This window comes from Oryctolagus cuniculus, chromosome 17 (assembly GCF_964237555.1).
Source record: "Oryctolagus cuniculus chromosome 17, mOryCun1.1, whole genome shotgun sequence".
NCBI lineage: Eukaryota > Metazoa > Chordata > Mammalia > Lagomorpha > Leporidae > Oryctolagus > Oryctolagus cuniculus.
Genome location: NC_091448.1, coordinates 62,779,558 through 62,791,003, shown reverse-complemented (window position 1 = coordinate 62,791,003; position 11,446 = coordinate 62,779,558).

Here is an 11,446-nt window from a genome sequence, read left to right as displayed (position 1 = left end):
GCTCATCAACATTAAAAAAAAATTAACTTCTACTCTTCAGAAGGTACACTTAGTAGAGTGAAATGATAACTCACAACCAGAGAGAAGATATTTACTAAACATACATCTGAGAGAAAGTACTCATACCCAGAGCATATAAAACACTCTTAAAACTCCCTAAGATTACCATCAAATTACTACATGGGAGCAGATTTGAATAGACACTTGGTAAAGATATTTGCACAACAGTATCGTCAGTTATTAGAGAAGTCTAAGTTTAAACTGCAGTGAGTGTACCCAAGGTGCCAGCGTTAGGATGACTGAGTCCCGCATTTGAGCACTTGCATTTGATTCTTCTCTCTGGTTCCTGATTCCAGCTTCCTGCTAATATAGTTCTTCTGCCTTTCTTTGGTTGAGTAACTGGGGTTCCTGCCACCTACATGGGAGATCTGGGTTGAATTCCCAGCTGTCAATTCCAGCTTCAGCCCAATGCTGGTCTTGGTGGCATTTGGTGAGAGAACTGATTGACTCTCTAGTAACTATTTTTAAATACTAAAAAAACATATAGAGATTCCACTATTTATCTACTGGCAGAAGAGCTACATTAAAAAAAGTTTTATTTTTTAACTTATTTGAAAGAACGAGAGAGAGAGAGAGAGAGAGAGAGAGAGAGAGAGAGAGAAAGAGATTGATTGATTGACCTTCCATCTGCTGGTTCACTTCCCCAAATGCTGATAACAGCCAGGGTTGGGCCAGGACTATGCCAAGGACATAGGTCTCAATGTGTGGGTCTCCTACATGGGTGGCAGAGACCAGAATACTCGAGTTACCATCGGCTACCTCCCAGGGTGCACATTAGCTGGAAGCAGAGTAGCTGGGACTCAAACTTGGCACTCTGATACGGGATGTAGGCATCCCAAGTGGTATCTTATTTATTTATTTATTTATTTATTTATTTATTTGACATGTAGAGTTAGACAGTGAGAGGGAGAGACATAGAGAAAGGTCTTCCTTCCATTGGTTCACCTCCCAATCACCCCCCAAATGGCCGCTACCGCCGGAGCTGCGCCGAACTGAAGCCAGGAGCCAGGTGCTTCCTCCTGGTCTCCCATGCGGGTGCAGGGTCCAAGCACTTGGGCCATCCTCCACTGCCTTCCCGGGCCACAGCAGAGAGCTAGATTGGAAGAGCAGCAGCTGGGACTAGAACCTGGTGCCCATATGGGATGCCGGTGCCACAGGTGGAGGATTAGCCAAGTAAGCCATGGTGCTGGCCCCCCAAGTGGTATCTTAATGCTGTGCCACAATGTCCAGTTTCTAAATGTTTGTTAAAAAAGTTGAAATCTGAGGACTGGGACAACACATGTTGCAAGTGCCACTCTCGAACATTGTTGGTGAGAGTGCAGACTGCAGCAGCTACTTGGCAAACAGTTTAGCTGTGTGTTAAACAGTTCAATATACACTTAGTAGGTAATGAACTGTCCTACCCCTAGATCTTTACACCAAAGAAATGAAGACACATATCCACTCACAGACCTCCATGTGAGTGCTGTTAGTGGCTTTATTTATAATTGCAAAAAGTTGGAAAACACAGTTCTATAAGCTGATGAAATGGATAAACTGGTGTAACTACACAATTGGAATATTACTTAGCAATAGGTAGAGGCAGCAACATGAATAGTAGTTTAATCTCTAAAGGATTATGCTGAGTAAAGGAGCCAGACACAAGAGGCTACACTTACTACATGATTTTGCTTATAAGACACTGTGGAAGGAAAAACTACAAGAATAGAAACAGGATGAGTGGTTTGCAGGGCCTGGGTCTGGGGATGGGAGGAGACGATTGATTGGAAAGGACCATGAGGGACCTTTTTGGGTTGATAGAAATGTTCTACATCAGGAATTTGGTGGTGGTTACATAACCACGTGTTTGCCAAAACTCAGCAAACTTTACAGTGTGAATTGAAATACATAAAAATTATACCTCCATAAGCCTGACTTAAGAAAACAAGTCTACAGACTTACATGGAAATAAACCTAAGAAAAAGATAACTTACAGGTTTTCCAATTGAAGAGTCATCATGAGGATGTTCTCAACTGTGGTAAGTGGTACTTGTGTTGTTCCCAAGTCTCTGAAGGAGAAAGCCCAAACATTCATGGTATGGACCTCAATAAAAAGATCTGTCTTTAAAAAGGTTGTTTCAGGAAGATGTGGTTACATCAGTTTTGGCTTCTCTATAAAGCAAGACAGCTCAAGAGTTTGTCATGGAGACAGTTCCAGAAAGCCCTGGTTGAAATGACTTTACTATTTGCATCATCAGATTAATGACCTTGGCATTGAAGAGTGGAACCTACACCTTTTTCTGCCATTGTCTTATTTTTCATTTTATACTACATTGACCTCTTTTAATTCTTATTTTTTTCTTTAAAAAATTTACATCTATACCTCTTTGCTTGGGATAGATGGTATTCCTAACATGTATTTGCATGTAACACTGTCTCCCTCTGCCAGCTGTCTTTCCCATGATAAATTCTTTCTCAGTTCTTGCCTCAGTCAATAACTTTTTTTCAGTAACCTATTTTTTTTTCAGTAACCTAATTTAAAATCATGACTTTTTAGCCTCAATCTCAAATATTTAATGTTTGATGAAAATAAAAAAGGATTAGTTTAATACTTACAGATATTTTAATGCTGGCAGTTTAAAAAGATACGAATCTTCAACGTTTTTCAGAGGATTACGATTGAGATTTCTGAAAAATGCAATGGAATTAAAGTTATTGGCCTTTCAATAAGCACAAGATTGTATGAGAAATTATATTCTTTTTTGTGTAGACATTTTAGGCTTAAAATTACTTTCTGTGTACTTATAAATCACCCTTAGAATTCAAAAAGCACTTGTTCTTTGGGAACTACCTATGTCTCTTAGAGGATGAATGGAGAAGAGAAAGAGAAAAGATACAAAAAAATGCATAATAAACAAAAAGTATGCAAAAGAACTTTTTAGGTGAAAAGCCCTAATTAGAAGTGGAGCCAGTGTTTTGCCTAGCAATTAACACCCAGATTGGGATACCTACGTCTCAAATCAGATGCCTGGGTTTGATTCCCAGTTCCAGCTTCTAATTGCAACTTCCTGTTAATGCAGACCCTGGGAGGCAGTGGTGATGGCTCAATTGGTTGATTCTTTGCTGCCTACTTGGAGACGTGGACTGGTTTCTGGTTTCCAGCTTCAGCCTGGGCCTGGCCTAGCCTCGCCCGAGCCATTGCAGGTATTTGGGAAGTGAACTAGTGGATGGGAGCTGTCTGTGTCTTAAAAAAGAAAGATGTATAGAAGTGACCACACTGATAGGGAAGCCCTTTTTTGTGTAGGAAACACTAATCCTGTGTTCTCCATAATTCAAGGTGCTTGCCTTTCATCTTTAGAAATTTTAAACAAGCCATGACTTAATTCATTTAGTTGATGGAAAAAGAACCCACGTCAAAGCCATACTCTTGTCACGTTCTTCCACTGGTGTTCTCATTTCGCATCACACATCATCACATCACATCACATCACATCACACCACATCATCACGTCACATCACATCACATCACATCACATCACATCACATCACATCATCACGTCACATCACATCACACTGATCATCACATCACATCACGTCACATTGCATCACATCACATCACAGTCTTTGTTACGTTGCTTGTTGGCCTGTCAGTCTCCTGGCCTGTTAGCCCCTTGAGGGCAGGGAACATATGTTATTGTCTTTGTTATGCCTGTGTGTGGCATAGTGCCTGAAATTTACTGCATGGTTAATAAATATTTGTTGAGTAAAGAAATCACATTTTGTTTCCATACCAATACAATGAATAAATTCGTGTTGTGGGAAATTTCATTCCTAAATGCTGTAATAGATTTTTAAAGTTTTTAAAGCAAGCAAACAAAAACAAAAACAGGTAAAAAAAACTGCCTTTAGTTTAACTCTACTCAAAAACGTACTGTACTGTTACAGACTGTGAAAATAATAATTCTTACAGATGATATTGATTGGGCTGCCAAGCATCTGTGTTCAGCATTCAACACTGGATGTTCCCAGTAACCTCTGTGATAGGTATTGTACCCCAGTAGCCTATTGTGATATATATTGTGCTGAGTCACAGAGGCTGTGTAACTTGTTGTAGGTCACTGCACTTGTAAGAAGCAAAGCTGGAGCTGGAGCTCAGTCCTGCCCCAGACTGTGTCTAATATGTGTGCAGAAAAGGGTCCAAATATTTGTCACTTTAATCTGAAGCTTGAGATGACTAAATATAGAAGTACTTTGAAAATTTCATCAACCTTCTCAGGATAGCGCTCATGAAAATTAGTTTCTCTTTTTATTCCTTTTCCCTAATCTTATCCCACGATTAGATATTTAGCTCAGAGTCATTGAGACTAGAGATTTAAAAGCATGTTGTAGGTGACATCAGTGGAAACCTATGTAAACAGTGGAGTGAGAACATTTGAAAATGTATCCCTTCATAAAGGGAACAACAAAATGGTAAAAGTGGTCAGAATCAAGTTTTTGATAATTCTGGAAATTTAACCAAAGGCTTGCAGCCACCTGTGGGGCATTTACTCAAGAAAATTGGCTGACTTTCTCTAAGAATAGTGAGATTTGTGTGGGTTTTGTGTATTTAACTTGCCCTAGACAGTTCCTCCCTGGCAAGCTCAGTGGTAGCCTTAAAAATAGGCTTGGCAGCTTATGACAAGAGCCTCGGGTGATAACTGACGTCATAAATAAGAGTGTCAATTGTTAAATCAACAACAGGAGTCACTGTGCACTTACTCCCCATGTAGGATCTCTGTCCTTAATGTGTGGTACTATGTGAATTAATGGTATAACTAGTACTCAAACAATACTTTATACTTTGTGTTTCTGTGTGGGTGCGAACTGCTGAAATCTTTACTTAGTATATACTAAGTTGATCTTCTGTATATAAAGAGAATTGAGAATGAATCTTGATGAAGAATGGGATGAGAAAGGGAATGGGAGATGGGATGACTGCAGGTGGGAGGGAGGTTATGGGGGGAAAAAGCCACTATAATCCAGAAGTTGTACATTGGAAATGTATATTTATTAAATAAAAGTTAAAAAAAAGAAACATCTGCTTTAGGAATAGACTGATGTCTTAGCAATATTTGGGTTTAGGTTTTTGGATTGTGGATTAATTTTATTTTTGATTTGTTGCTTCTCAAAATTTTTTAAAATTATGAGATGTATTACTTGCATACTCAAAGTCATATGTAACCATGTGAATGTTGGATAATGTTTGAACTTTGTCTAAGTTATTTTGTCTACATTTGAACCAAATCAGGAATTATAATAAGAAAAGAGAAGTATGTGTAAAATGAGCAACAACAACAAAAAAACCTCAAACTCTCCAAAAAAAAAATAGCCTGTATGCCCAGTATCAGAGAGAGTGAGGGAGAGGGATAGAGGGATAGAGGGACAGAGGGACAGAGGGAGGGAAGGAGGGAGGGAGGGGGAGAGAGAGAGAGAGAGAGAGAGAGAGAGAGAGAATGAAAATGAATGGAGATGAGGGCCGGCACCGTGGCTCACTAGGCTAATCCTCCGCCTAGCGGCGCCGGCACACCGGGTTCTAGTCCCGGTCGGGGCGCCAGATTCTGTCCAGGTTGCCCCTCTTCCAGGCCAGCTCTCTGCTGTGGCCAGGGAGTGCAGTGGAGGATGGCCCAGGTGCTTGGGCCCTGCACCCCATGAGAGACCAGGAAAAGCACCTGGCTCCTGGCTCCTGCCACCGGATCAGCGCGGTGCGCCGGCCGCAGTGCGCTGGCCGCGGCGGCCATTGGAGGGTGAACCAACGGCAAAGGAAGACCTTTCTCTCTGTCTCTCTCTCTCACTGTCCACTCTGCCTGTAAAAAAAAAAAAGAAAGAAAAAAAAAGAAAATGAATGGAGATGAGCATGCAGAATGAAGCTGAGCCTCTCCAAAGTGCATCCCAGTGAGCTGTCAGAATCTTGGGCCATCTTCCACTGCTTTCCCAGGCCATAGCAGAGAGCTGGATTGGAAGTGGAGCATCCAGGTCTCAAACCGGCACCTATATGGGATGCTGGCGCTTCAGGCCAGGGCTTTAATCTGCTGTGCCACAGCACCAGCCGTGTCTCTGACTTTCAAATAAATGAATAAATCTTAAAGAAAAAAGTAAAAGAACAAAAAAACCCTAAAGCCAATGAAGAGAATACTTTAAGAGAAGCATACGGTGCAGAGGAAGAATTACCTTAAGAGAAAAGAAGACCTCTTGCCACACAGATGAGAATATGGTGCAGATGAAAAGATTATGAGAAGAAAAGTGTAATAGTTGCAGGAAGTGACAATGTGAAAACTTGTGAACCCTTACAAAACACCCCCAAAGGGCAGACCTGAGTTGTTCTCTTCATCTGTAAGGTTTATGCCTCTCTCTGAGTTTGGGGAGATGCTGTTTGGATTCCAGGACACACCACAGAGGGAGGACTGTGCCAGCAGTGTGCAAATGCAGGTGTATCCACAGCTTGCCTGAAGGAGGCTATGCCCATGGCTGACCTTCAGTGTACGACCACACCCAGCTCACCTACAGTGTCAACAGTGGGGCGAATATCTGAGGAGGGAGAAAGCCTGGACTCTCCTCCTAGTCACCCACAGTGCTTGTGAGTAACAGACGAGTGAGCATGTGGATGTGCTCTGTCTGGATAAGGGAGCCCCTCTCTACACTCTAGAGTCCTTCCACTACTAAACTATGAAACTTGTTTTGTGAGGACCAATGAAGTGACTAAAACAATTTTTAGAAAGAAGCCAATGAGTTAAGACTTAATGTACATGTGTGGGGAGCAACTCGGACTAGACTAAGTTACTGGAATTAAGACTTATTCTATGCATCTGCTCTCCCACAATATGGCGCTGGGAGAGGAGCAAACAGCTTCTACCCAGCTGCCTTTCACCAACTTGACAAGCTGCAGGAGCTGCTCCTGATTGGAGGAGAGCAGCGTACTCGGCGTGTGGGTAGCAGAGTTGGGATTGGTGGAAGAGGACTATAAAGGAGGAGAGAGACAACATGCACCAGGAACATCTATCTGAAGGAACACCTGTGCAGCCCCCGAGAGAGCCGGCCGGCGGTGTGCCGCTCCCCCGCAGAAGTGGGGAAAGCGGCAGGGGGAACCGCCCTTCCACGGAGGTGGAAGGGACGGTAGCCAACCCGGGAAGAACCAGCAGCAAACCTGGGGAGGGCCGAGCAGACGAAAGAACAATGCAGGGTCCTGTGTCGTTCCTCCACGAAGAGGGGGAGCGACATAATGGTGCCGTGACTCGGATAGGAAACCTAGGAGGGAAGAAGAGGGAAGAAACGGGAAGAAGTGGGAAAATACCGGAGAGAGAGACTAGCAAAGAACCTAGGGAAAAGCCGGATGGAAAAGGTGCCGGAAGAAGCTATTGAAAGCCTAGGCATAGACTCGGATACGGACTGTGGGAAAGAAGTTAGGATTTAAAGTGAAAGCAAGAAGAAACTTAGACTCAGATACGGACTGCAGGTTGAAAGCGAAAGTGAAACCTAGAAGAAACTTAGACTCGGATACGGACTGTGGGGAAAAGCCAGGAGAAATGAGAGGGGATTGTTGTTGGAAGAAAAGTTAGGAAACATACCGGGTAGAGAAAAATGTTAGGGAGGATGAAGCCGCGGGGGGGCAGGCTGAAGCGGAGACGTAAGCTAGCTTGGAATTCTTCAAGTCAGCCCGGGGAGCAAAAGGCGAAAATCTGGAACCAGAGGCAGAGACGTGGGCCGCCAGGTTGGAATCCGTCAGATTAGCCCGGGGAGCAAAAGACGGGAAGCCAAACTGGGGGGCGCAGACGTGAGCTAGGTTGAATTCACCAGGTTAGCCCGGGGAACTTGGACTGAATGCCGGTGGCGGAAACGTGAGCTGGGCTGTGTGACTCGCGGAAGCCGCCACGCGCAGAGAGAGCGCGCGGGGCACAAACGGGGAGAGCACACGGGGTGCGAATAGAAGCCGGTAAGCTGCGCAGAGCCGGGAAGCCACCGCAGGGCGGGCCCCGGGAAGCCGTGCAGAGCCGGGAAGCCGCCGCGGGGGAGACGCCGAGAAGCAGCCTCGGGGCGGGCGCCGGGAAACCGCGGGGATAAGAGAAACAAGTTTAGAAGTAAAATGAGAGAAATAGGAATGCTGGCAGATAGAAGTAAAATAGGAGAAATAGGAATGCCCGGAGGTAGAGAAATAGAGAAAAATAAGGCCTCCCCACAACACGGCAATGAGAGAGCTTGGATTCGGTCTGCCTGATTAGTAAGACGATAAGCACCTGCAGGCAGCTAGCAGCTTATGCGCTGCAGGTCACCGAAGACAGGCACGAATTAACATCAATAAGTCTCCCCACAATACGGCAATGAGAAGGCTTGGATTCAGTTTGCCTGATTGGTAGGGCTTGTAAGCACCTGCAGGCAGTTCTAGCAGAGCAGAGCATGCGCTGCAGGGCACCGAACACAGGCACGCATCAGCGCCTAAAAACCTCCTCACAACATGGCGAAGAGAGGACCCGGATTCAGTTTGCCTGATTGGTAGGGCTTGTAAGCACCTGTGGGCAACTCTAGCAAGCAGAGCAGTGTGTGTGCTGCAGGGCACCAAAGACAGGCGCGTATCAACGCCAAAAATAAAAAGAAAGGGGGATCTGTGGGGAGCAACTGGGAGCAACTCGGACTAGACTAAGTTACTGGAATTAAGACTTATTCTATGCATCTGCTCTCCCACAATATGGCGCTGGGAGAGGAGCAAACAGCTTCTACCCAGCTGCCTTTCACCAACTTGACAAGCTGCAGGAGCTGCTCCTGATTGGAGGAGAGCAGCGTACTCGGCGTGTGGGTAGCAGAGTTGGGATTGGTGGAAGAGGACTATAAAGGAGGAGAGAGACAACATGCACCAGGAACATCTATCTGAAGGAACACCTGTGCAGCCCCCGAGAGAGCCAGCCGGCGGTGTGCCGCTCCCCCGCAGAAGTGGGGAAAGCGGCAGGGGGAACCGCCCTTCCACGGAGGTGGAAGGGACGGTAGCCAACCTGGGAAGAACCAGCAGCAAACCTGGGGAGGGCCGAGCAGACGAAAGAACAACGCAGGGTCCTGTGTCGTTCCTCCACGAAGAGGGGGAGCGACATAAATGAATGAAGCAGAAGAAATAAAGTATACTTAATGTTTAGAATTATCAATTACTGCTGATTTTCCATAATATATTTCATTTCTGATTTCACTGAAAGATTTGATGAGTATTACTATTCAAAGAATGTTATGTCACTGGTAAGCTCTTGGCATGTCTTTGAGGTAGATTTCATATTCACAATAGATTGATCCTACCACACTGCTGTTTTACACAGAGACTTCATTCAGAAGAATGTTTACTGGGCTGCATGTAGTACATGCAAAGTAAGGGTGAATGCAGATTTTGCTGAGCATGAGCCTAACCTAATTTGGGGAATCCCTTATAATGAAACATGCAGAATTATGAATATAAAAATTGCTCCAGCCCCTCCCAGGACCTTGGAAGGGGCACGTGCAAGCGTAAAGCCTTGAAGCTTAGGCTCCAGTTCATGATGAATCCAGCTCAGCTGGCACTCTTTTCTGGACTCTATAATGCAGTGAACAGCATTGTTTTCACTTTAAAAACCCTCATCTTTGGTCATAAGATCACTGGTGTCTTCCTGGGGCAACGGGGATAGCAAAAGTTTCCTTGAAGCAGATTTGTCTAATAAAAGAATATGTCCCCAAATAAAGGAGACCCGCTCCCAACACACACTTGGTGTATTACAGCCATTGTGCCAATTTTTGAAGCAACCATGAGTTAGATATGTTCAGATCGCATGATAAGAGGATTAGTTTCCAATACCAGCTAGCTCTGGTTTTTGCATCACCATGAAGCAAATGCTTTTTTTCTTTGGCTTAAGATGGACACAGAAACTTGAGATAAATGAACTGGTGCCTCATGCACTGTACGCCATCCCTAGCTCTGCTCCTACTTTTTCAGCTCAACTCTCTGGCCTTGCTGCACAGATGCTAGCATGGCTGTCACTCATTTTCCCATCAATGTCCAACTTCCCCCTGCTGGCATGAAAGTCTCTGGAGACAAAGCTTCTGTCCTGTTCCAGTTTGTACCCCCAGCACTTAATACAGCACCTGGCACTCGGTGGGCCTGGCACTCAGTGAATGTTCTTAAATGAATTCATTACTTTTCATCCACTGTGATTCCACAGATTTTCTCCCTGTGTTGTCTACAGAAAGCTGTACTGGAACTCGGCCCCTTAGGAGGGAATCTAATGGAATGATATATGTTGAGGCCATTTTTACTGATGCTACCAAAACCACTTGGTGTTGGGGCTCCAGGAACCAGCTCCCGGTGTGTGGGTGAAGTAAAAACAGACTCTCAGTGTTCTTCCTCAAGATCTGCAGGCACTGTTGGTCCATCCCCAACACATCCTAAAACCTTCCCTCATAACCAGAATGAATTGTGTTTGGCTGGGATTCTGAACCACAGAACAGGTGGATAGTCTTTCAACATCAGGTTTAGTGGAGAATCTGTATCTTGAATCTAATATTCCCTTGGGCCATTGAACATCACAGAATTGTTGAGTTGAAAGTGAATAAAACTCACTTTCTGTTGCAGTTTAGTCAGGACAAAATATGTGGGATTAGGCTAGAGCAGTGTATTTTCTTATTTTTTTAACACTACAGTTTAACATATATGCCACTTCTTCCTATTTCAAAAGTTATTAGTATCCACAGATAATTTATAAATTGAGAGCTAAATACATTTTGGAAAAAGCTTATGATCTGGGTGGGTGATGGGGAGAGATGTGCCCTTTGGCTGGGTCCCAGGAATTATTTTTGCATTAGGATTTAAAAGCAGGTAACCCTGAGAAAGCACCAGAACCTTTTTCTCCCAGAGTACTTTGTGTTAGATTTTTGGAAAAAAAAATGGAAATGAAGACCTTCTTTGCAGAGTTTATATACAGGGCTTAATACCCAGATAAGCATAACTATATACCATTTTTATACACAAATGGTTTTTAAATATGTATTCATCATCTATTGCACTTACACATTGTGCAAAAACTGCATTCCATGCCACGCCTGAAATGTCCCAAAGCTCAGTTCTGTCAGTAAATTGCAACCAAGATTTCTACAAAAAAAGACACGAGTGAAAGAGAATGAAGAAGAAAAAAAGAAATATTTTCAGAATACTCTTCTTTCAGGAGTGATTCTAATTTTTATAGATGAAACAATACTTCCACATTTTATCTACACACTAAAGAATTTACTGGTACTGGAAGATTTGGTTTCTGAATTATACTTGCACATTTACATTAAATTTCATCATATTATTTTCATATTACATGACATACTTGTACTGTGTGATCTTTACTTCTCTGGAACAGAGTTTCACAACTTGAATGCTATT